Source organism: Lolium rigidum, chromosome 7 (assembly GCF_022539505.1).
Source record: "Lolium rigidum isolate FL_2022 chromosome 7, APGP_CSIRO_Lrig_0.1, whole genome shotgun sequence".
NCBI lineage: Eukaryota > Viridiplantae > Streptophyta > Magnoliopsida > Poales > Poaceae > Lolium > Lolium rigidum.
Genome location: NC_061514.1, coordinates 70,027,014 through 70,054,997, shown reverse-complemented (window position 1 = coordinate 70,054,997; position 27,984 = coordinate 70,027,014).

The window sequence follows — 27,984 nt, the reverse complement described above, 5'->3', positions numbered from 1 at the left end:
AATTCTTATGGAAAGTCTTATGGTAATTCCTACAGCAATAATAAAAGTGCAACCTCTGATCTTAAAGTCATGCTCAAGGAATTTATTTGTAAACAAACTGCTTTCAATAAAATTGTTGAGGAAAAGCTTGGCAAAATTGATATTCTTGCTTCTAAGGTTGATAGCCTTGCTCATGATGTTGATTTTCTTAAATTAAAAGTGTTGCCCCAAGATTTTAAAGAAAGTAAAACTTTGAATGCCATTCAAGTTAGAATTGATGAAAATGTTAGGATGTTGGCGGAATTGCATGCTAGGTGGGAAAGAGAAGATGAAATTGCTAGAAATAATAATTTGACTAAAGTTTATACCATCACCACCACTATTAGTAATGAAGTTTCAAATGCTAGACACTCTCCTATTATTGATAATAAAGTAAATGGTGTAGGAAAAATCCCGTTCCTTCTACAAAATTGCCTAAAACCACTGAAGCTGCTCACGATAAGTGTGCTGGAATTTTTCGGAGTATGGGAGACAAGATTCCTTTTACCTTTGATAAAAATGAGTTTGATTTTGATGATTGCAATATCTCTGAAGTAATTAAGTTCTTACAAAAGCTTGCTAGAAGTTCTAATGCTAGTGCTATAAATATGGCTTTTACAAAGCACATGACAAATGCTCTTATGCAAATGAGAAATGACAAATTAAAACGCGAAGCCTCTATTCCTAAAAAGTTAGAAGATGGCTGGGAGCCCATAATTAAGATGAAAATAGATGGTTTTGATTGCAATGCTTTATGTGATCTTGGTGCAAGTATTTACTGTTATGCCTAGAAAAATCTATGATATGCTTGAATTGCCACCGTGGGAAAAATGTTATTTAGATGTTCATCTTGTTGATATTGCTGCAAAGAAACCTTTGGGGAAAGTTGATAATGTGCTTATTATGGTTAAAAATAACCTGGTCCCCGTTGATCTTGTCGTTATGGATATTGAATGCAATGCTTCTTGTCCAATTATGCTGAGAAGACCGTTTCTTAGAACAGTTGGTGCTTCTATTGATATGAGAGATGGGATTATTAAATATAAATTCCCACTCAAGAAAGGTATGAAACACTTCCCTAGAAAGAGAAATAATTCATCTTATGACTCTATTATTAGAACAAATTATGATGTTTATGTTTCTTCACTTGATAATACTTGATGCTCGCATTTTACTTGCGTCTAGCTGAAAGGCGTTAAAGAAAAGCGCTTATGGGAGATAACCCATATTTTATTTACAGTAATTTTCTTTTTGTTGAGTCTTGGAAGTTATTACTACTGTAATGACCTCTCCTTATCATTTTTATTTCGTTTTTGTTCCAAGAATAGCTTCTAATAGGAAAAAAGTAATGTTTGAGGAAGTTGCTGTCCTAAAAATGGATTCTGTGCTGTTACCATAAAAATTCATAAACATATCCAGAGAGGAATTTTGAGTTGTCATTTTTTATGAGTATGCCCCAGGTTATTATCTAACTTTCTTTAGTTTACCACTTTGCGAAATAAGCAACAGAGCATTTTCGTAAATTTCGATCTTTACCTGCTGTTCTGTTTTGACAGATTTCTGCACTATTTGCATTCGCCTCTGAAATCTCTTTCTTTTTGAGCTCTTTTGATCAGTGAACTATTTGAAAGGTTTCTACAGTAGCTTATGATTTAATATATGTTTGATATATGTTAGTACTAAACACAAGTGGATTCTTTTATTTTGATTGTACTAATCGTTGCTACTAAAGAATTGTGAGAAGTTTTTGTATGAAGGAAGTTTTCAAGTGTAGGGAGATAAGAATGATGTGATGAGATGAAGAATGGATAAAAGCTCAAGCTTGGGGATGCCCCTGCACCCCAAATACATATTCAAGATTTACAAGCATCAAAGCTTGGGGATGCCCAAGGCATCCCCTCTTCATCAACAAAGCAACATGTCATCTCTCTATACGCTATATTTTTATTGCTTCATACACTATGTGTTGTTCTTGGAGTATCTTTATTTTTGTTTTTGTTTTGTTTGCTGTATCATATGTTGGATCCCGGAAAATTTGTTTTGGATAAAGACTCGCTCCTTTTTAATTGCATAGAACGCTCTAGTTTTCGCTGTTATTGTTCTGCAAGTGTTCTAGTTTTCTGGTACTGTGTTTAGCTCTTCTTCTTTCACTTGAATTTTTTTTCAGAGCACGTTAGTATTTTTTATTTTTGTATGATTAGCTCTCTGGTCCATAATGTATTTCATCTGTGAGAGTTATTTAAAATAGTTGATTGGTGTTGGATACGAGTAAAATATTTCATGACTATAGTGATGCAAATGGAAGCTTATCTAGACTGTGGCATAGACTTTGGCATGTCATGTTGGATGTTATTCTTGGTATATGCTTAGTATTCATTGTTGTATCATGACTTGTTTCAAATGGCTGAGAGTGCATAATGTGTCATTGAAAGAATCATGTGTTGTTTCTATCATAAAAGCATAGTATTGTGGTATTCTCCTTTGATGCTTTATTGAGTTGACTTGGCGCATGCTTATTGATGAGGTGTAAGACCCCGTGTGTGGCCCGATCTTGCGGTTGACCCGAAATCCAAAGGTGAAAGAGAGGAAGAGCGCGAAGAACACGAAGAACACGAAGAACTCACGCACGCACACCAACCCGATACAACCGATACTTACCCTCGTGGCTCGATGGACCACGCCAATAGAATCAACCCGGAAGAGACGCGAAGTAGAATTCCGAGCGGAGAGATTGGTGAGGGAGACGAATCTAGGAGTGGGAGAGAGAGTGGGTAGCACTTGAATCTCACACACCAAATCCAATCATCCAACAAGGGTAGCCTTGATACAAAGGGGATGAAACCCTAGGGAGACAAAGCTCAAGTTCATGTTTAAGCCTAAATCTTGTCTAACCAGCTATGGGGGCGAGCTAGGGTCTTATATAGGCCTACATGGCCAGCAAGGCGAAAAGGTACAAAAGTGGATAACTTAGGCAGTTTGGTGGAGCAATCCCGTCCGATCCGGTCTGGGGCCGGTCAGACCGGGCTGGGGACCGGGTGGCCCGGTCGTGGGGCCGGTCGACCGGTCGCCAACCGGAAACTTCGCAGATTTCCGTCCGGTTGGTTTCCGGTACGAGCTCGTGGGAAATCCGGTTGGCGACCGGTTGACCGAGCCTGGGACCGGGTGGTCCGGTCTGGGGTCCGGTCTGACCGGGTTCTGGACCGGCCGTCGTCTTCTCTTCCTTGCCTTCCCCTTCCTCCTCCTCTCCTTCTTCTTCCTTCTTCTCTTGTACCGTGGTGAATGGCTCCTCTTCCCTTCCCTAGCTCCTTGCACCATGGAAGGTTCTCCTCTCCGGTCCTTGACGAGATTGATACCTAATGACATAGAGATATAGGCATGAGGTAGCAATCCGCCCAAGGTTGTGTCGAGGTGAAGTGTATAAAGGAGTGAGTTCACCTTATCATGTATGGTTTTGGCCCGAGCCGTGCCCTTGGCCTACGAGGAGGGTTTGACGGTCTTGAGGCGGAGGTGTCCGAAAACCACCCCGCATCATCTCCCCCCCCTTGGGGAAGAGTCGTCCTCGACTCTTGTTCCTCCTCACCGATGGTGTAGACGTTGATCCTTGTAGCTTGGTGAAGGACTTGTATAGGTGCCCTTGTGTCCTTATGGATGCTCGTCGTAGTGCGGGCGTCTTTGTTGTAGTCCATAATAGGTCTCCCATGTAGTGGTGGAGGGACAAAGTCTCGGTCGAAGAAGAGCGTGGGGAAAAACAACTTGCGAAAGGAAAGCTTGTGGATGCCAATTTGGTGACCGGCGAACAAGAGGCTCTCAATCAAATACGAAGCATCAAGTCGTTTCTCCAAGAGGCATTTGGCAAAAATGGGAACCAAAATAGTTTCGATGTATCCAAAATGTGGTAGGGCAAAAATTTGTGCATGTAAAAGTTTGCTTTGGAAGGTGTCAAAAATGTTGTGTGTAGCATTGTCCCACACAAATGGAACAATCAAAAGGCAAGTATCGGCGGCAAAATTTGGGGCAAAATTGTTATGTGCAATGGCAAAGCTATGGAGACCTCTAGCTTGGGAAAGTATGGTTGGCGTGAGCCGATTATGGGTTTCCTCAAGTGTCAAAGAATCCATTGCAAATGCCAAAGATGAAATGAGAAATTCAAAGGAGAGCAACTTTGGGTGTGACATGTGGCACAAGGTGCATAAGGTGTCTCTCACATGTATGACATGATCCTTGAGGTTCTCGGAGTGTATGATGATATCATCAATACATACAACAACCATTGTGCCAACAAGATGTTTCAAGATATGTTGCATAAGAGGCAAAAGGGGTGACGAGGAATTGGACCAAACCGGAAGCTCGACAAACCAAGTCGGAAACACATGAGGGCGAAGGCTTGTGGGAACATACCCTTTGGTGTGATTCCCGCGGGTTAGGTCCTTGATGGGGTAGCTCTCAATTGCGCGTTTCGTGAGCTCATGCTCCGTAGCGGTGGAAGTAGTCATTCGGGTACCTATACACACAATAGCGAGAACAAAAAGCGTGTGTGCATGGTAGATGAAAACATCATCCATCATGATGTTCCATGACTTGTGCACATCACCATTAGTGTCAAGCAAGATAGTATGAAATGCATGGCGATGGTGCAAACGGCAAGAAGGTGCATTCATGGCATGTGGTAACTCATGATCATCAAAAAGTGAGAAGGCTATGGGGGGCATCTCGTGGACAATGAAATAAGCATTCTTGCATACCAAGCATAAGAAAGAGCAATTGTTCGCAATCTTGGATGCAAGGATCATGGAATAGTGTAAACATTTGGGGCAAAGCATTTGGAAGCTAATGTCATCCTTGTCATTATCATTGCAAGCAATACATGGGAAAGAGCAAGTGGTTGACATATCGCAAGCAATGGTAGAAAACTTGAAGCTCTCATAGCATGGCATGGTCATGGTATCACAAGCATTCACTTCCACATGATCAACAATGTTATCAAGCAAAGTATCGCATGGGAAAATGAAAGTAGCATGTGACGTAGCAAATGTATCATCAAGATCATGCATGCACTCATAAGTCATCATGTCCACTAGTGGGATCATGGCATCATCAACACCTATGTTGTTACCTTTGTAGGCCGACTCATTTGAGGTAGGTGTTGTGGAGGTAGGAGGATCCATGTGGTCGACATGTCCGTCTTGAAGAAAGCATGGTGAGATATCATCATCTTCATGCACCATGTACATCTTCTCCATGATCGGGAACTCGTCCTCCGTGGAACCTAGTGCAACATAAGAAGACACAAACGAGGGAGAGGTTAATGTGTTAGCAAATGCGATGTCCTCCATGGACCTATCATCTACCTCTCAACTCACTCGGTGTATCACTCATGTCCTCCAATTGGAAGCACTCAAACTCACATATGGGGTGGAAGTCACTCAACTCACTATCACTCTCACTCAAGTGGGCTAAGTGGCTCTCATGCTCACATGGGATTGGTACCAACTCATCAATCAAGCACGTAGGAGTAGGTTCGACTTGCTCATCTCCATGCGCCTCCTTGGTTGAAGGGAACTTCCCATGCTCAACCATCTCAACTCCATGCGCCTCCGTAGGTGAAGGGAGAATCCCATGCTCACCATGCTCAACTCCATGCTCCTCCTTAGGTGAAGGGAGAATCCCATGCTCACCATGCTCAACTCCCTCGCCTCCTAAGTCGTCCTCAAATGGTGGCATCTTGGAGACTTGTGCATTGAGCTCGTCGAAGTAGAGCTTCTTGGCGCTTGGCGTTGTGCATTGCCATGCCACGTAACCCTTGGCCTTGCACACCTCACATAGGAGATTGGGACATTCCCGTGGAAGGTGGCCTTGTTGCTTGCACTTGTAGCATCGGAGTCCATAGGCATATGACGAGGTAGGGGCCATTGTGGTGGTGGCACAAGAGGTAGAAGTCGCCTTATGAGGAAGGTCTTCATGTCGAGGCTCTCGTCTTCTAGCCTCATCACCATGTCTTGAGTGGTGTCGTCGAAGATCATGTGTGGACGAATGTCGATGTAGACCATGAGGTGGTGGCGGTCGACGACGATCATGAGATGGTGTGAGTCGATGACGGTCCTTGCCATGCCTAGATGATGGCGCATGCGACTTGGCATGATGCTTGTTGTGCCTTGTGGAGCTTGGAGAAGCGTGTCGATGGCGATCATGTTGGGGGCGCACTTAATGCTCCATATGATGTCCTTGATGTCGATGATCTTGTGCATAAGCACTCTCATGATGGCGTCTTGTGGAGCTTGGAGACCAATGTCGAAGACGATCATGTTGGGGACGCTCTTGATGATCCATGAGATGGTGCCATCGTGGAGGTCCTCGATCTTCATATGTAGCTCCATTGGCCAAGTAGGGGTATGTGGGCGCCTCGGTGTTGTTCAAGGTGGAGTCGAGGTGAGGCTCCGCCATGGTGTCGATGTCGTACTCGTGGCGTTGCTCCACCATGACGTCCATGCTTGATGAGCCATTGTCGATGTAGAGCTCGTCGATGTCGTCCTCAAGGTGGTGCTCCACCATGTTGTCCATGTTGGCGATGCTCGCGGAGCCATAGTCGGTGTAGAGCTCCTCGATGTCGGTCATGTTGGCGATGCTTGCGGAGCCATAGTCGGTGTAGAGCTCCACATGTTCCTCCAGATCCGCGGTGCTTGAAGAGGTATCCTCCTCGAAGTGCTCCGTGTACTCCTCCGTATCTTCATCTTCGCTATCCATGTTAGCATGTCGTGGAGCCCGTTGAGAAGCGCAAGGGTGGACATCCGCTTGGCTTGCCGCTGTGTGAGGTTTCTGCCCGGTTGAACGAGCCTTACCTGCCTCTGTCCTTCCGGTTTTCCTCTCGCTCCTTTTACCCCTCTTCTCTCTCGATCGTCGCTCGTTGCTCCTCGCCGCCTCTGCACGCTCTGCGATTTGGCTCCTCGTTGGTTCGATCTTCTGCAGATGGAGCTTTAGGTGGCCGGCGTGTATGGTTGAGGTTGAGGTTGGCCTCTCCTTGCGCTTCACGTGTTCGATGAAATTCCTCATTGCTAACTTCTGCTCATTTCTTTGTTTTCTAGGTTGTTTGTTCCTCCATTGCTTGCTTCCTCGGATAATTTCTTGCTGCCTCTCCTATCTTCCTCGGTGTCAAAAAACGGTACATGCATGTCTTGTCCTCTTGACTGTTGTTCCTTTGTTCGCGAGATTTTTTTCCTTCAGCCATTGTTGTATTTTCTACTGCTGAGTGAGGAATGAGTGCCGACCAGCAGTTCTAGAATTTGTGGCAGTGCTAATCTGCTGTTCAACATTGAGTCGTTTCAGTAATGTTAAATAGGGCTTTAAAGCCATGGATTTATGTATGGCTTGACTGCAGATTTAGACTATATCTCAAACAAATAAGAATCATAGTTTCATCATGCTAAGAAAGAAAGAATGATCCAATGCAGGGTCATATCGTTTTGGAGTGCGGTTTTTATAAAGCAACCACTCCAAGTCCTCTTAGATAAAGTGTTACAGATCTTCAATGCATGATTGAGATGGGTTTTCTGAGTAGGTTAAGACTCCAAAAATCCAAATAGTAAGATATCTACTGCTACAGTTTGTTGACATGGGAAGCAAGCAGGGAATTCTGATGCTTAGTTACTGCCCAAAATTCCGAAGTGAATACCTCTTAGTTACTGTCCAGAATACCGAAGTGAATACCTCTACTTAGTTTCTTCATCATGAATGGTAATAACCATTCGCGGGAATTTTATCTTTCCCTGCTTTCTTAGTGTACCATATGTGCTTGGTTTATATTGCTTGTAATAAAGCATCCGTTATCGAAAAAATATTGCTGCATGACTCTGTGTCTAGGGATTTGGTGGTCTGGTGCTTGGACCGTGGTTCTGAACCTAGCTTAAATGGATAATCATAGATAAACCCGGAAACAAAATACCATGAATATCCTGTGACACTCTTTTGTTGGAGTTCAAGTATCCTAATTCACTTATCTGTTGTGATTCAAAAGGGCACATGTATTCTGGCAAATAATTTGTTCACATTCCCCTTTCCAATTCTTCTTGCTAGGATCGAGACACTATCATTAGATTTCTCTTCGGTTCCCCTTGCATACCTATTAATGGAACTGATTGCTACCCCTTTGCTTCCTACCATTTAACGAGCTATATATCTATTATCCTCCATGAAACCTGATCAGGTAATTCGATACGTAATTCCTTCCTTGGCAACACCAGGTAAACCTGAAGAGGCGTCCTCGAGGTAACATTTCTGATCAGTTCACGTATTTGCCAGCTGGTCCTCTCATGCCAATGACCACCACCTTCTAAAACAGTGCGAAGCTTCAGAATTCTAATAAGAATGCACGCAGAGCCCTCTTTGAACAACTACAGCCTACGAAAGTACCTTTGAAGATACCTCCTATTTCAGAGGTACGCAGGAGTATGCCTCTTTATACCACTGGATATTTGTATTGGATAGCTTTTTTGTCGCTATTTTATGTACTATTCATTGCTGTTTTTGGTTTTTGAAAGGGTACACTTCGCCGCCGTCACCTAGCCCAGAGCATGCTGCAGTTAACCGTAAAAAATGTAGGCTGATCATTGATTCAAACCGTTCTAGGCTTACAGGTTGTCTATCATGCGCTTCCAAGCACATTGCTTTTAGTTACACTTGATGTCTTTTCTAAACTATGTATTACCTTTCTTGCTTCATGTGGTATCTTTTTCATAATTTGGTACCATTAACTCTGAGTGGTGAAGATAAAGAACAAGAAGCTGAGCTGACAGGCACTGGATTTCCCAAGGATGCTCTTGTTACAGAACTAGATAATTCCCCGCGCCTTGCTGCGGGATATTCAGAAATACCTATAGAAGATATGTGCATATTGTCTTAAAAATACACAGTACATTAGATAGTTCTTTAAATGGCAATATGCTATGATGCATACAAATGAGTAATTTGCAATAGCTAGGCGGACAAATATTATCAATTTAAAATAGTTAAAAAAACTATTTTACATTTTGCTCAATATAGTTAGTGGACACTAAGCATCATTTGTGTGGAAAATTGTTGGTGGTGAACATTGACATGGAGATACATAAGTACCTTGGCCGGTAAAAGTTGCAACATGCAACCAATGATGATATTGGTGTCAAAAAAATATAGTTGCAGTTGTCAAAAAAAAATTACCGCCATATGTGAGCTACTCCCGTATTAATCCTTGTTATTAGAAATAACATTGATCAGAGAAATTAATATATGCTGATCTTCTGAAAACATATGTCTGACGATGGTTGCCGCATATATAATCAGTAACATATGTGACATAATAAGCAGCGTTCCAATGATGTTGGAAATTGGGCACAAAGAGATCCACGTGTGTTGTTGATCTGGTATGGAATTAACAAATCTCATACAACCAACAATACATAGATGCTCGAAAGAAGAAGTGCAGATTAATGAAATCCTACAAAGAAATGGAGAAAGAACATAATAAATAAATACCGAAATAAATATAGCCTAAGTAGTAAATATGTCCTAAAGAGTAGGACATGGTTCAGCTTGCAAACTCCTTCATTTGTGAGAATTGGACATAACCCAAGTGTTATGATCTTATGGAGGAGGGTAGGGCTTACCTTTTGTGATATAGGATAAAGAGATGTAGAGAAAATTGATGCAATCTAGTAAATCCAGAAAAAAATGCCCAGAATTGGTGTTATGAGAAATATATCCCGGTATGCAAAGAGACCGGAGTTAACACACATCAAAACAAAAATTCACGGCAATGCTGCAATGGGCTTGGAATACAGAGCATAATTCTTGAGGGAGATGATAGTTCCCTGCCTTGCCATGGCCGGACCTGCTCCACGTTGGTCTATGGAAAATGAAATGTGTGGAAGTCTGAAGAAACAGTGCGTAAAGATGAAACGAATAGTCGCTATAGTGCAGACTGAAATGCGAGAATATGAGTGGATGTTATAATAACACTACTACGAGGGCTGCTGGACTCCTGTTGATGTTACCGATATAAATCATTCGGTGGAGAACCAAACGTTTCTGCTACGGCCGGCCGGCTAGTCTCATTTATGCTGGGTTATTTTCTAGCTAATGACGTGACTTAGCTGATGAGGTGGCTCAAGAAAATGGTGAGGAAAACTGATCCCACTTCAATGGCTGAATGACGTGGACCAATTAGAGGCTCAGTGATGTGGATATCTTGCATGTGGAGAGAATTCACCTTAGTGGGTTGTTCCTATTTAGATATTATAGATTAGCCATTGAACGCATGCCTCTGCCGAATGATAAGAGGTGGGTGCTTCTTCCACAATTACACGCTCTCGGAGCAATTAACTCATTAGCTGTATCCTTACTCCATGTTGAACATATATAAACAAAGTATACTGATGCAAGTGTGGCACGCAGTTTGTGGAAGCCAAAGCTGATGCAGTTGACAATGAAAACAACCCTTAGCCCATGCAAGTACATCGCTCCAGCCCCACGCCAGGTATAGATGCTAGATCAAAATTCCAGCTACCTATAGGTTATCGAATTCTTGTTGTTCAATTTATGCGGTCACCATGCCCTACAGTTATGAAATCTATTTTGCATGCTCGAGGCGATGCTTTGCAGGCTTCTTTTGCTCCTCTTCGTGTGAATAGAATATGTCAGCTCTGCTTCTGTAGTAGCTAGGATCGTTTAGCTTTTTAAGGTGCATGCTACTTGCTGCAGATGGTGCTGCCATGTTTGTTTAGCGAAACCGTGATGGATCCAATCCAATGAACAAACTTTTTTATGCAGTGTTGTTGGCTGCAGAATGCTTTTGTTTCCCTACACAATGCTTACGGATTCAACCGGTTATGTTCTATGATGTACCTATGGTACTATTATTTAGTTTGTCTCCTACAGATCGAGGTATTTATGTATGTATCTAAGTTACCGCCCTGTAGTTCTATGCTCTGTGATGTATGGCCCTATTTTGCTGTACCAGTAAGTACTAAAATTCTATGCATTTTCTAAGTATGTACCAGATAAATGTCTTTCTTTTGCTTCTATATGCATGTGGTAAGGTTGCATCGCGACGTGCAAGGATACCCTACATAGCTCTGTGGATGCATGTGTTTGTTTGTAATGTTGGGAGATGTCTGTAAACTTATGGTTACAATATCGTCTCGCTTATGTCTCTGCGCCGGGGCGCACCAGGTCATCTAGTGTCGGAAATCCAATGGGACATTGTGAGACTTGCACGTATCTGTGTCTGGCCTACACGAGTGGAGGGCCCATCCACCAGTGGCACGCAAGGTACTTTCACTCTTGCAACCCAAAAAAGTTGAATTTCACCGACACCAAACCCTTGCATCTGATGGACATCGTCACCTGCCATGGACGTCGAAAAAGCCCCAACCGCCACCCCGTCTTCCAAAACAGACGCCCCAACTTGTCGTCCAAAACAGACGCCCCAACCGCCGGCCGCAAGAAGAAGGCCGCTGCATCGAAAAAAGAGATGATGCTCGCGGAGAGGACCATCGAGACCAGGAAGTGCGTCGTCGCCAAGGTCACCGCTGGTACGTCACGCGCCCCATATCGCGAGACACCTCCGGTACGTCACGCGCCCCATATGCCGCCTCCCATCACTCGGGCGCGAGGCACCGACCTCCCGTCTCAGTGGGTCGAGATCGTCGTCGCCGGAAGTCCCGTACCACTAGGGCGGCTCTACGACACCTGTCCTTGACCTCAACTGCACGCATGCGGGTGGTGACTTGGGTCCGACGCCTGTAAGTCACGGGCGATCCCATCGGTTAACATGCCCGTGTCCTCAACTTGTTCGACGGAATGTCTGACCCTATGCTGGCCGAATTATGCCTATAACCCATATATGCTTGCTCGCCCATCACCATTTGCCAACATCCATTGATCGGTAGGAATACTATGTCGAGCACGGTGACACCTACATGCACACCTACATGCACACCAATATCAATGGTGACGGCTTCATCCCAGATGAAGGCCTTGGGATGCAGGGAATGACTCAAGGATACGCTATCGACGTGGAACCACTGTTCGATCAATATGGACAACCAATTGGCCAAGACACCGATGTGGATGTTGAGGCCGACGACCAGGACCTAGGTGACGCCAAAGGCGGTGATCCACATAAGAAGATGAGCCAAAGGACCTCAAGCTACACTAACAAAGAGGACCAATGCCTTCCCAAATCTTGGGTTTCGATTAGCCAAGATCCTATTTGCCGTGCCGAGCAAAAATGGAATTTTATTTTGGAGGAGGGTCACCTAAGAATTCTATAAATGCCGACAACATTCTCGATCCATTCTGAATTCATAGTGACCGCAACTAACTTCCAATCAAAAAAAGATGGGGCTACATCCAACAAGAGACCAACATGTTTTGTGCGGCGGTCTATCACGTGGTTTCCCGCCCCGTGAGTGGCCTCGGCGTCAACGATGTGGTAAGGCCACTATCACATTCATTCCAGCTTTGAACATGCATGTGCATTTTGGCACATCTACGGTTTTGCAAATGCGTAGGTTCCCTGTGCTTTGGAGTACTTCAAGGTTAATTGGAAGAAGTGATACCACATGGTCCATTTGTTGGAGGGAGGTAAGAATTTCCTCTAGTGGAGGTAGAATGTTCCATTGTTGGAGGGAGGTAAAGCATACCATTACACTTGTAATACACAAGTCGTTAATATAATAACACCAATAAAACGTCGTTCCACCAGTATTACATCCTAAGAGTGGGACAACAGAAACATCGAGAGTCCAAGGCATGACTGTACAATTACAACTTGGTGTCATACAAAAGATCTCCATAATTCCTCGACACATAGAGATGAGTTCTGTGCAACTAAAATCTAGAAAGAACAACTTGAAAAATGATCTCAACTGAGCTACCTCTAATGCTAATTAGCTTGCTACTATTTCTACAATAGAGCTCTAACTATGTATATTCTAACGCTGTTCACTTTCCCCTTCCTCCTCTCTCACGTGTCTACGTGTGCCGGGCCGACCCGGGGTCATTCTCGCTGGCGATGCCGGCTGGGAAGGGCTGAGGTGAGGTGCTTGGATCTTGTAGTGTATATACTGGATCTTGTAGTGTATATACTAGGTGTAGTTGTAGTGTTGTTTGGCCTGGTGCCTGGTTTGGGATTTATGTTGGGAGGAAATCGCCGGATCTTGCGGGTCAGGTGCTTTTTGGTGGTTCTCTTCCTTGTGGTTCTCTTCCTTGCCATCCTCGCTGGTGTGGTTAGGAGTGTAGCTACTAACTACTCCATCAATAAGGTCCATGGTGTGCTCTGATTTCGCAGGTGTTGTTGTCTCTTCCTTTGGCATGCCATGGTGGTGAGGGAAGGAGAGTCTACAGCGACGTGTAGGGATCTCTTATGGCCATAGTTGGGTGCCAGTTCTTGTGGTGGAGTAGCGGCACTGGCAGGCATCCTTTGGTCGGCCTCGGTGGCGAGGGGAGGTTGCGGGCATGCCTCTCTGGTTCTGTAATAAGAAGATGGTGGGGAGGTTTCTTTCTACAGGGCTGAGTGCTGGAGTTCATGCACGGTAGCCAAGTTTTGATGCTGTAATCTAAGGCCGGAGGGGCGACCGCTCCACTTTTTTATTGGGAGTCTTTCATTGATGACATATCTCCTTCAACCATCGATTCTGATGGCCGAAAGGCGGCTACTCTCGCTATGGTCGCCGACATCTAGTGATCATCTTCTGACATCAAATCGTCGGTGCAAGGTTACTTTCAACCTCCTGGCTTTTATGCCTTTATGGAGGCCCTTCGTCTTCGTCGCGGTGTGCTCCCGCTGCAGCTCCCCAAGTGGCCATGTCCCCAGCGGCGCGTGGTTGACCGTGCTCTGAAGATTTTCCAAGGTAGGCCTGTACTGGATCGTATTTTACACCTTTGTTCCAGGTCTTCAGTATAAAAATTAGGGACCGTGTTGTACTTTACTTTTCATCAAAGGTCCTCCTTGTAATTTGTACTCCACCGACAGTTATATGAATGCAGTATGGGGGTCCATCGAGGCCCCTCTCCCCGTTCAAAAAAAAAACTATGTTGATTCTAGGATTAGCAAATTGGTTTCCATCTACACTTCTTGTCTATGTTTTCACCATGATTGAGGTAGAAATTGACTCCTTTAATTCATTGGATAACTTCACCTTCTGGTTCCTTGAGATTGAATCTGTTGGTTACCTCCAAATCCCCCTCCAAATCTAAGGCTTTAAGAAGGTACGGATGAGCACAAACGTGGTCTGTAAGTTTAGTAGGAGATGTGTTTTATGCACTATCTACGGTCTTAGACCGATGGTCGTTTGACTTGTGTTTTTTGTGAACATTTCATCAACAGTCAAGTTTTATTCTGAAAGGCCATGTCCTTCAGCCTTCGCGAGTTACTAGAACTTCATTCATGGAGTTTCTTTACTCTCGCCTTCGCAGTTCCTTTCCGGAACAAGAGTTCATTTGACCTCTATGATATATTTTTTTTCTATAAACAATAATTTATTACTTAAAAAATGTGATATATATGTGGTTCTATAATATGTTTGGTTGGACTTGTCCCGTTTTGATGGCCTGAGTGACTGAATCTGTGCCTATTTCTATGTGTGTTAGTTTTGCATAATTATCAAAATTTGCAAAAAAATAGTTTTTGGTGGCGAAGGCTGGTTGGATGCAGCGTGTCAATGCTCTCAATACCACCGACCGGCACGTGCCAGACAAAGTATTGGTGGTGACTGAAGATGCTTTTATATTTTTTTTCTATAGAGTGATTTTTTTTTTGCGAAAGAGTGATTTATATTATTTAAAAAGTTTAAAATTACATCTGTACTCTACGGGACAAAGATGCACAAAGCCTCAACTTGTTTATATTGTAACAAAAAAAACCGGTAGTGTGGTGATCCGACGCAACGCAAGGATCGGAGTGGTCGCTTTTAGTGAAGAGAAGAAATCCTTTTACTACCATCATCCCACCGTTCCGGGGCCTGTTTCGTGAGAGAGTCCAAGCCGGTCTCTACTCCAACTTTGTTTCGGCTTTGGAAACGCCTCTACTTCTTCCGAGATTAAAGGACACCGGATATTTTTAGCAGCTTAGCCCAAGATCAAATTCGGACGTACTCTTCGATTTAGCTCTTCGCCGTCGCCACAGCCGTCCCCGACCGCCGCGATGCCTCGGTGAGTATTAGCCTCTCCTGACTCCTGAGTCCTCTCTCTCGGTGTATGCCAAGTGTGACTGTGCGACGGCGGTCGTGGGGTGCGGGTGTATTCCTTTTCCGTTCGATTGCATTGCTGTTGGATTTCTATAGAAGCGCCGTTACAAAACGCCCTGATATCTGCTTTCATTGGGACCCCGTTTGGTCCGTGATCTGGGTAGATGAACTACGTAGATAGTCTGATACCCTAGGAAAGCCCCCGTTTTGCTCCCCCTTGAACATGTTAGTCCTTTGTTTGTCTTCTTGCTTGAATTGACTCTCATCTTATTCGCTTGCAGGTATTATTGCGATTACTGTGACACCACCCTAACCCATGACTCTGTAAGTGTTTCCTCCCCTTATTTTTTTTTGGGTAATGTACAGTAATCTGATCATCGCATAGTTGGCATTTCAGAGTGTGATAATTTCCTGTGACCTAAGGGAAACATAACTTCCTCACGAATGTGTAATTGCAGCATTTTTTCCCTTATAGATTACATCTGTCTTTAGTGTCTGAATACAATTCTCGCCAATCACTCAGCAAACTAACAAATTCATCCTTGAGATAATGATACGGAGTATCTTTTAAGTGCAAGTTTCAACATGTCAGATTCGTTTGCTTTTAAGTGCAATGATATATTTATTAAAAACAGAGCTCACCTTACCTAAATTCCAATAGGTCAAATTTTGTTGAGTCTATAACACGATAACAGTGCCTTGTATGCAGTTTCACACAAACTCTATAAATCTACAAATTTACTAACAACTTGTTTGTCCTTTAATTTATACTATATATGGTGTATATATGTGAGCTAACTTCTCGTCTAAAAACATGCAGCCATCGGTCAGGAAGCAACACAATGCTGGTTACAAACATAAGGTATCCATATGGTTTTTCATTGTTTAATGTTTATGCATGTTCCTGTTTATTCTTGTGCCTGAAGTTGCTTTCTGTTTTCTCATGTGATCCTTCTAGGCAAACGTTAGAAACTATTACCACCAGCTGGAGCAGCAGCAAACGCAAAGTTTGATCGATCAAAGGATCAAAGAACATCTGGAACAACAAGCTGCAGCTTTCCAGGTCGATGCTCATTTCAACCAACATCTTCTCCCGCTTCCAGGAGATGTGCCCCGTTCCCCGTCATTATGAATTTGAGTGACAATTGAGGCCTGATGTTAGATGATGTAACTTATAAACAGCTGGAGTTCATGTTACACCTGCAATAATTCAATTTGATCAGATGATATTTTATTTCTATACATAAAAGCTTTTGCGTATCATCTCTTGATGGTAGAGTAAGCATGACGTGCTTTACAAGAATTTTTTCTCACTTTGACCATTGCTTGCCTTCTTCAATGATGTTATAAAATGTGACCAGAAATATGTTTTTATAGTAATCTCTCCGCCCCAAAATATAAGGCGTCCTGTGAGTTTCGCTGCTCAACAATTTACACCTTTGATCATGATTTGTACTAATATGTTCATAAAGTTTGCGCGCATAAATGTATATGAGATGAAAGAGATATGCAAGAAGAATGCAACAATACCATTTATACATTCTCAATCCATATAATTTACTACTATATCTTCTTTTTTTGTAGTAGGGTTGTGTGCATTCGTAATGTCTTTATGATATTTTGTTGTTGCAGATGTGTGTTATTGGCATCTCTGTGATATTAATATATTTTCTAGTCGAAAAAAATTAGTGGTCAAAGTCATGTATCAAAGACCGTACGAAAAATATATATTTTAGGACTGAGGAGTACGATCTTTTTTTTTGAAAAAATGTTTTTATAAATAGGTTTAATTTGCGGTTGATGGATTGTGCTTATATATTATAATTTGCTGCAAAAATAGCCACTAAAGTTTAAAATAACGGATCAAACAAATATTAAGATAAAAACAGATTGCTGGATCATCATGACCCTTTAGAGCACCTCTAGCATATCTTGTAAAAATTCGAAAAGTAAAACTGTTATAAGATGACCATATAACTTTTTTGTATGGCCCAACATTTGCAGATCTTTTTTCTCTTTTTTTCGGTGTCCTCTCGCCCGCTGAAGTAAACCCGTCCATGTTTCCATGTTGCTTTTTTTGTTTTCTTTTAAAAGAGAACATTTTAATATCAAAGATATTAACTACATCAGTGTGTCCGGGGGTGTATTCCTATTATTTTTGTAAGAATTCCCATAAGAATTAGCATAACCGTTACCATTATTATAAGGATATGGCCTATAGTTATTACTAGAATTGTTCGATAAGCATTGTTGTTGAAATTATTATTTTTAATGAAGTTCACATCAACATGTTCTTCTTGGGCAACCAATGAAGCTAACGGAACATTATTAGGATCAACATTAGTCCTATCATTCGCAAGCATAGACATAATAGCATCAACCTTATCATTCAAGGAAGAGGATTCTTCAACGGAATTTACCTTCTTACCTTGTGGAGCTCTTTCCGTGTGCCATTCGGAGTAATTAACCATAATATTATCAAGAAGCTTTGTTGCTTCACCAAGAGTGATGGACATAAAGGTACCTCCAGCAGCTGAATCCAATAAATTCCGCGAAGAAAAATTTAGTCCCGCATAGAAGGTTTGGATGATCATCCAAGTAGTCAGTCCATGGGTTGGGCAATTTTTAACCAAAGATTTCATTCTTTCCCAAGCTTGAGCAACATGTTCATTATCCAATTGTTTAAAATTCATTATGCTACTCCTCAAAGATATAATTTTAGCAGGGGGATAATATCTACCAATAAAAGCATCCTTGCATTTAGTCCAGGAATCAATATTATTCTTAGGCGAGAGATAGCAACCAATCTTTAGCTCTTCCTCTTAATGAGAAAGGAAACAATTTTAATTTTATAATGTCACCATCTACATCTTTATATTTTTGCATTTCACACAATTCAACAAAATTATTGAGATGGGCAGCAGCATCATCGTAACTAACACTCGGAAAATTGCTCTCGCATAACAAGATTTAGTAAAGCGTGTTTAATTTCAAAGAATTCCGCCGTAGTAGCAGGTGGAGCAATAGGTGTGCATAGGAAATCATTATTATTTGTGCTAGTGAAGTCACACAACTTAGTATTTTCAGGGGTGGCCATTTTAGCAGGAGTAAATAAAGCAAACTAGATAAAGTAAGTGTAAGTAAACTAATTTTTTTGTGTTTTCGATATAGCAAACAAGACAGTAAATAAAGTAAAACTAGCAACTAATTTTTTTGTGTTTTGATATAAGTGCAGCGAACAAAGTAGTAAATAAAATAAAGCAAGACAAAAACAAAGTAAAGAGATTGAGAAGTGGAGACTCCCCTGCAAGCATGTCTTGATCTCACCCGAGCAACGGCGCCGTAAAAAGAGCTTGATGGCGTGTAACTCACACGTTCGTTGGGAACCCCAAGAGGAAGGTATGATGCGCACAGCAGCAAGTTTTCCCTCGAAAGAAACCAAGGTTTATCGAACCAGGAGGAGCCAAGAAGCACGTTGAAGGTTGATGGCGGCGGGATGTAGTGCGGCGCAACACCAGGGATTCCGGCGCCAACGTGGAACCCGCACAACACAACCAAAGTACTTTGCCCCAACGAAACAAGGTGAGGTTGTCAATCTCACCGGCTTGCTGTAACAAAGGATTAACCGTATTGTGTGGAAGATGATTGTTTGCAAGAAAACAAGTAAAAACAAGTATTGCAGACAGATTTGTATTTCAAGTATTAAAGAATGGACCGGGGTCCACAGTTCACTAGAGGTGTCTCTCCCATAAGATAAAAGCATGTTGGGTGAACAAATTACAGTCGGGCAATTGACAAATAGAGAGGGCATAACAATGCACATACATGTCATGATAAGTACAGTGAGATTTAATTGGGCATTACGACAAAGTACATAGACCGCCATCCAACCGCATCTATGCCTAAAAAGTCCACCTTCGAGGTTATCGTCCGAACCCCTTCTAGTATTAAGTTGCAAAGCAACGAGACAATTGCATTAAGTATGGTGTGTAATGTAATCAGCAACTACATCCTCGGACATAGCGCCAATGTTTTATCCCTAGTGGCAACAAGCACAACACAACCTTAGAACTTTCTGTCACTGTCCCAGGTGTCAATGCAGGCATGAACCCACTATCGAGCATAAATACTCCCTCTTGGAGTTAAGAGCAAAAACTTGGCCAGAGCCTCTACTAATAACGGAGAGCATGCAAGATTATAAACAACACATATGTAATAACTTGATAATTAACATAATATGGTATTCTCTATCCATCGGATCCCGACAAACACAACATAGAGTATTACAGATAGATGATCTTGATCATGTTAGGCAGCTCACAAGATCCAACAATGAAGCACAATGAGGAGAAGACAACCATCTAGCTACCGCTATGGACCCATAGTCCAGGGGTGAACTACTCACTCATCACTCCGGAGGCGACCATGGCGGCGTAGAGTCCTCCGGGAGATGAATCCCCTCTCCGGCAGGGTGCCGGAGGAGATCTCCTGAATCCCCCGAGATGGGATTGGCGGCGGCGGCGTCTCTGGAAGGTTTTCCGTATCGTGGTTTTTCGCCTCAGGGGTTTCGCGACGGAGGCTTTAAGTAGGCGGAAGGGCAGAGTCGGAGGGCTGACGAGGGGCCCACACCATAGGCGGCGCGGCGCCCCCTCTGGCCGCGCGGCCCTATGGTGGCGGCGCCTCGTCGCCCCACTTCGTATCCCTTTCGGTCTTCTCGGAAGGTTCGTGGCAAAATAGGACCCCGGGTCTTGATTTCGTCCAATTCCGAGAATATTTCGTTACTAGGATTTCGAAACCAAAAACAGCAGAAAACAAAGAATCGGCACTTCGGCATCTTGTTAATAGGTTAGTTCCAGAAAATGCACGAATATTACATAAAGTGTGCATAAAACATGTAGGTATCATCAATAATATGGCATAGAACATAAGAAATTATTGATACGTCGGAGACGTATCAACGTGCTGATTTTATTTCTGCCTGCTGCTATAATTCATTATGGAGAGATCTTCTCTTGAATTCCTATTTGGAAAATCTACTACTACTGCAAAGGTAGTGGATGAGGCGCCAGGTGAGGAAGAGGTTCCATACAAAATACCTATGAAAATTATTGAACGTGTTGTGGATAACCGCTATGAAGGGGATGGAACCTGTCCATCCCGGAGATCATTTACTGTTTTTACATGAATTATGCGGGTTATTCAAATGTGCAGGTATCGCTATGGATGAAGTTAGGAAGAAACTATTCTCTATATCGCTGTCTGGTAAAGCAGCAGCATTGGTATAAATTTTCGAAGAATAGGGATTCTCTTGATTGGGAGGATATTGTGCCTTTATTTTATTCTAAATTCTATCCTCCAAGTGAAATTCACAAAGATCGGAACCGCATATATAATTTCTGGCATCATGATGGAGAGAGTATTGCCCAAGCATGGGGGAGGTTGAAGTCTTTAATGCTCAAATGCCCCATTCATGAGCTTCCTGGTAATATTATCATTGATAATTTCTATGCAAGACTGTCTTTTCAAGATAAGACCTTGCTGGATACTTCTTGTTCTGGATCATTTACACGCAACAAAGAAGAGTTTAAAAGGGACCTTCTTGATCGGATTCAGGAGAATACTGAAGGATGGGAGAACGACAAAGATAGAGAGTCAGGTATAAACTATGATTATAAATGCATTGAAATTTTTATGGATACTGATAAATTTTGTAATATGAGTGCTACTTATGATCTTGACCCTCAAGTTGTTGCAAATTTTTATAAAGCTTTTGCCTCTCATTTTGAATTGCCTAGGAAGAATTTTGATAAGTATCACGAACCGTATAAAGATAAAACCGATTCATCTATAAATAAATGTGTTGTAATTGAAACTGTCGATCATATTCTTCCTGAAGCTTATATTGAAAAAACTCCTTTCTCTGCTAAAATGAAGGAGTATTCTGTTATAACTAGCACGGTTAATAAAAGTGCAAAGAAACCTATAGAACCTGAAGAACAAATAAAGGTTGAACCTGCTATCGCAATAGTTAAAGATCTTGTGACTGAAAATGTAGAAGATGGTCATATTATTTTCTGTGAAGATGCTTCTAATTTTGTTTCGCATCCTAATAAGTCTAGGAAAGCCAGTGTTCCTATGCTCTCTGTTTGAATTGGTGATCATTGTTATTATGGTTTATGCAACATTGGTGCAAGTATTAGTGCCATTCCTTATGAGCTTTATATGGAGATCATGCATGAAATTGGTTCTTGTGAACTTGAAGATATTGATGTGGTTATTCGGCTAGCTAATAGAGAAACTATCTCTCCTATTGGTACTGTTCGAGATGTGGAAGTTCTATGTGGTAAGATTAAATATCCTGCTGACTTTTTGGTACTTGGTTCTGTTGCTAGTAAGTCTTGTCCTATTATTTTTGGTAGACCTTTCCTAAATACTTGTGGAGCTGTTATAGATTGCAAGAAGGAAAAAATTGTGACTAAATTTGCTGGTGAATCTTATGAGTTTAATTTCTCTAAATTTTCCAAAAGTCCTTATAAAGTTGATCTGCCTAATAATGATTTTAGAGTTGAACAGTGTGCGTCTATTGCTCTTTCTCCTAATAATCCTTTGCAGCAACATCTGGAGGATAGTGAGAGTGAAGTCTTTAGGGAAGAAAGGAATGAGCTTGATGAAATTTTCCTTCGTCAACCTATTCTTAAACATGACTTGCTGGTTGAATATTTAGGTACAACACCACCACCAAAGGAAGATCCTGTTTTTGATTTAAAACCGTTGCCTAATAATCTTAAGTATGCTCATATTGATGATAAGAAAATATATCCTGTTATTATTAGTTCTAAGCTTTCGATTTTGAGGAAGAAAGGTTATTGGAAATATTAAAGAAACACCGAGGAGCTATTGGCTATACTCTTGATGACTTGAAGGGGATTTCTCCCTCTATTTGCCAACATGCTATCAACATGGAAGATGATGCAAAGCCCGTTGTTGAACATCGCCGTCGTCTAATTCCTAAGATGAAGGATGTGGTAAGGAATGAGGTATTAAAACTTCTTGAAGCTGGTATTATATATCCTATTGCTGATAGTAGATGGGTTAGTCATGTGCATTGTGTTCCTAAAAAAGGAGGAATGACTGTTGTGCCTAATGATAATGATGAGCTCATCCCTCAAGAGTAGTTGTAGGGTATAGAATGTGTATTGATTATCGAAAAGTTAATAAGGTTACTAAGAAAGATCATTACCCTTTACCTTTTATTGATCAAATGTTAGAAAGGTTGTCTAAAAATACTCATTTTTGCTTTCTTGATGGTTATTCTGGGTTCTCACAAATTGCTGTTAAAACTAAAGATCAAGAGAAAACCACTTTCACTTGTCCCTATGGAACTTATGCTTATAGGCGTATGCCTTTTGGTTTATGTAATGCTCCTGCTACTTTTCAAAGATGCATGTCTGGTATTTTTCATGGCTTTTGTGAGAATATTGTAGAGGTATTCATGGATGATTTTTCTGTCTATGGGAATTCTTTTGATAATTGCTTGCGAAACCTTGATAAAGTTTTGCAGAGATGTGAAGAAACTAACCTTGTTCTTAATTGGGAGAAATTCCACTTTATGGTTAATGAAGGAATTGTATTGGGACACAAAATTTCCGAGAGAGGTATTGAAGTTGATAGAGCTAAAGTTGAAGCAATTGAGAAAATGCCCTATCCTAGGGATGTTAAAGGTATTCGTAGTGTTGTTGGTCATGCTGGGTTTTATAGGACATTTATTAAAGATTTCTCCAAGATTTCAAAGCCTCTTACTAATCTTCTTCAAAAAGATGTACCTTTTGTTTTTGATGATGATTGTAAGGAAGCTTTTGAAACTCTAAAGAAAGCCTTAACAACTGCTCCTGTAGTTGAACCTCCTGATTGGAGTTTACCTTTTGAAATTATGTGTGATGCTAGTGATTTTGTTGTAGGCGCTGTTCTTGGACAGCGAGTAGATAAAAAAATTAAATGTTATTCATTATGCTAGCAAAACTCTTGATGCTGCTCAAAGAAATTACGCTACAACTGAAAAGAATTATTAGCTGTAGTTTTTGCTTGTGACAAGTTTAGATCCTATATTGTTGATTCAAAAGTTACGATTCATACTGATCATGCTGCAATTAGATACCTTATGGCAAAGAAAGATGCTAAGCCTAGGCTTATTAGATGGGTGCTTCTTTTGCAAGAATTTGATTTACATATTATAGATAGGAAAGGTGCTGATAATCCTGTTGCTGATAACTTATCTAGATTGGAAAATATTGCTTATGATCATGTTCCTATTAATGATAGTTTTCCAAATGAACAATTGGCTGTAATTAAGGTGAGCTCGCGAGATAGTCCTTGGTATGCTGATTATGCTAACTTTATTGTATCCAAGTACTTGCCTCCAACCTTTTCAGCTCAGCAGAGGAGGAAATTCTTTTATGACTTGAGGCATTATCTTTGGGATGACCCACACTTATATAAAGAAGGAGTGGATGGTATTCTGCGAAGATGTGTTCCCGAATATGAACATCAAGAGATATTCAGTAAGTGTCATGGTAGTGTTTATGGAGGACATCACGCCGGAGATAGAACCGCGCAAAAGGTTCTACAATCAGGTTTCTATTGGCCAACTCTCTTCAAAGATGCAAGAAAGTTTATTTTATCTTGTGATGAATGTCAAAGGGTTAGTAATATCTCCAGACGCAATGAAATGCCTATGAATTATACTTTTGTTATTGAACCATTCGATTGTTGGGGATTTGACTTCATGGGTCCTTTCCCTTCTTCAGAAGGTAACACTCATATACTTGTCGTTGTTGATTATGTTACTAAATGGGTGGAAGCCATACCCACAAAAAGTGCTCGATGGTGAGACCTCTTTAAGAATGCTTTTAGATATTATTTTTCCTAGATTTGGAGTTCCTAGATATCTTATGACTTGATGGAGGTTCTCATTTTATTCATGGTGGCTTTAGAAAAACTCTTGCTAAATATGGTATTAATCATAGAATTGCTTCCGCTTATCATCCTCAAACTAGTGGGCAAGTAGAATTATCAAATAGAGAGATTAAATCTATCTTGCAAAAGACTGTTAATAAATCTAGAAAGAACTAGGGTAGTAAATTGAAGGAAGCACTATGGGCTTATAGAACTGCTTATAAAAATCCTATGGGTATGTCACCGTATAAAATGGTTTATGGGAAAGCTTGTCATTTACCTTTAGAACTAGAGCACAAAGCTTATTGGGCCGTAAGAGAACTAAATAAAGATCCTAAACTTGCCGGTAAGAAGAGATTGCTACAATTGAGTTCTCTAGATGAATGGAGAAGTGAAGCTTATGAAAATGCTAAACTCTTTAAAGAGAAAGTTAAGAAATGGCATGATAGAAGAATTATCAAAAGAGAATTTAATGTTGGAGATAAAGTCCTATTGTATCGGTCTCGTCTCGGATTTTTTGCAGGGAAATTACTCTCAAAATGGGAAGGACCATATGTCATTGTGGAGGTGTATCGTTCAGGAGCAATTAAAATTAGTTCTCTGCAAGGCAATGACACACAAGTGGTGAATGGACAAAGACTCAAGCATTATATCTCTGGTGATTCTTATAATGAAGATGTTGATGTTATTCGAGTGGTAACTCCGGAAGCTTTCATCAAAGGCCAAATTGACAGCTCTGCAGAGTTCGACTTTGAATAGGTAACACTACTGGTAATAAAAAGTCCGCGTTTAAATTTCCGAACAATGTTTTTGCTATTTTTGGAAAATATGAAAAATTACGAGATCGAAACGGAGTGGAGGAGACGCACGAGGGCGTGCCCCCATAGGCCGGCGCGGGCCCCAGCCTGGCCGCGCCGCCCTATGAGGACGGACCCTCGGCGTCCCTCTCCGACTCTGGTTCGACCTGGTGCTTTCCTTCCGTCGTGAAAATTTCTGCTATATAATCCCCTGGAGGTCCGTATATCGTTTTCTCGTCGCGTTTTGTTTTGAGCTGTTTTCTGCCAGGATATGTTTCTGATCTAGAAGCACCATGGTCTCCAACAACAAGGGCAAGGGGCTTTCGGAGGAAGATATTCGAGTTCCCGAGTGGAAAGAGGTGGATGAGAGTGTCAAGGAAGAAGATGAAGAATAAGTGGAGGAAAACTCGCGTGCATACCCGCGTGCCACCGTCGCAAGTATCGGGGTGGTGGAAAATCCTTTCAGTTCTAAGAAGAGCGCAAGAATTAACACCGGAGGAAAAGTTCCACGTCACTTTCTAGCTCCAAGGACATCTCCTCCAGGCACCCACAACCCCTTCCACACTCTAATTCATAAGAGTCAAATTGAAAGGATTCCCAGGGCAGTATTGCCTAGCAATTGGGATATAGATCGTTCTAACACTGCATGAAGGATGAAGCCTGAAGCTGAAGAGTGGGGAAACAACTCTAAGAGTTGGGACTCGCCATCGGACATACTTCTTAACCGCGTCGAGCACAATTCGGAGATGATCCGCAACCTCATGTACGAGATTGATGAGCTAAAGGAGCTTGTTAAGAAGCTTATCAAGAATTCATCATCACCACCGCCGAAGGAGTAATTAATCATTGGTATTGGCACCCCCTTGGTTTGTTCCAAGCTTGGGGGGGGGGGGTCGCGGTATCACATCATCACTATCTTTTATCTTTTTACTATCAAGTAGTGTCATATCATGAGTAGGGAAGTTATCATATAAGATGTGTTGCAGTATGGAAGTATCTCTCTTTTAGTTGGTTGTCTATGTATCCCTTGGTGTGAGTTATCGTTATGGAATATTAATGAGAAGTTTTATCATTTACATATTGCACATCTTATTTTAGTTTGCAATCTCTATTATATGATTGATCTTGTTGTTAGTATTGGTATCACTTTGGGAGCATTGAGTAAATCTATTTGGTTTTGGCAAACTTAGCATTGGTCAATAGCAACAACACTTTGATTTTAAGTAGAAAAGAGGAAATACATGTAGATATGTTGTTATCTTTCTTTCTTGTCAGATATGAGCTTAGTATTCTGAAGTTGAAAATATTTGTGCTTACAAGAAGATGCATGATTGTTTCTATCACATGTATATTTGTTTGTTTCCCTCAACTCTTATGCTTGCTAATCAACCTTGCTAGCCAAAGACCTGTACTGAGAGGGAATGCTTCTCGTGCATCCAAACCCTTAAACCAAACCTATGCCATCAGTGTCCACCATAACTACCTACTATGTGGTATTTCACTGCCATTCCAAGTAAATACTTCATGTGCTACCTTTAAAAAATTCAAAAGTTATCATCCCTTATTTGTGTCAATGTTTTATAGCTCATGAGGAAGTATGTGGTGTTTTATCTTTCAATCTTGTTGGGTAGCTTTCACTAATGGACTAGTGGCTTCATCCACTTATCCTATAATTTTGCAAAAAGAGCTGGCGACGGGGTTCCCAGCCCCAATTAATCAACTTTCATTAATAACTCTCTTCACATGTTTTGCCCTGATTCATCAGTAAGCAACTTAATTTTGCAATAGACACTCCTCCATGGTATGTGAAATGTTGGAAGGCACCCGAGGATTCGGTTAGCCATGGCTTGAGAAAGCAAAGGTTGGGAGGAGTGTCATCCTTAAATAAACTAAAGTACATGTGTAAACAAAAGAGAAGGGGGATGATCTACCTTGCTGGTAGAGATAACGTCCTTCATGGGAGCCGCTCTTTGGAAGTCTGTTTGGCAAGGGGGTTAGAGTACCCACTACCATTCGTTGACAACAACAAACACCTCTCAAAACTTTACTTTTATGCTCTCTATATGATTTCAAAACTTAAAAAGCTCTAGCATATGATTTAATCCCTGCTTCCTCTGCGAAGGGCCTATCTTTTACTTTATGTTGAGTCGATAAACCTATTTCCCTCTATCTTAAGCAAGCAATTGAGTTGTTGTGATCAAACCATTTATACTTGTGATCTACTTAATCATGCCTTTTATTCTTCCTTGTTCAGTACAAGTTTTATCCGAATGAATATAGCTTTGAAGGTTATCAATGATTATGAGGAGATTATTATGATTGAGTATGCAAGTTTTGCCATATAAGCTTTAATATAAGAGCGCTGCTCGATAGATAAGTACAATCTGTCATTTGTTCTCTAACCAAGAACGAAGTTTGCCATCACCAATTATGATTTCCTATGCACCTTTATTTGTGATTTCCTTTTACTTGTTTCAAGTTGAATCATATGGGGAAGTTGTTCACTAGAATGTCTTGTGTGAATTAATATGATGCTTCTTGTCCGTATTTTATTTATCGACTCTTCACTCCATAAACATGTGGTCTTGTTTACCGAGTTCAGTTTCGCTTGGGGACAAGAGAAGTCTAAGATTGGGGGGAGTTGATACGTCCATTTTGCATCACTATTTTATATCATAATTTACTGTTATTCATTGGTATATTTCATATTTAGAGATGATACTTATGTTATTTCACCTATTTTGCATGTTTCATGATTATTGGAGAATCGCTCACCGGAGTCAGGATTCTGCTGGAAAAAGCATCATCAGAATGCAATATTTCGGAAAATCAACAATTGACGGCAATTACACTGAGGATCTTATTTTTCTAGAAGACGAAGCCAGCCAAAAGGAGGGACCGAGGAGGGCCGCCATGGGCCCCCCATAGGCCGGCGCGGGCCCTGCCCTGGCCGCGCCGCCTGGTGGGGAGGGGGCCCACAGCCCCCTTCGGCCGCCTCT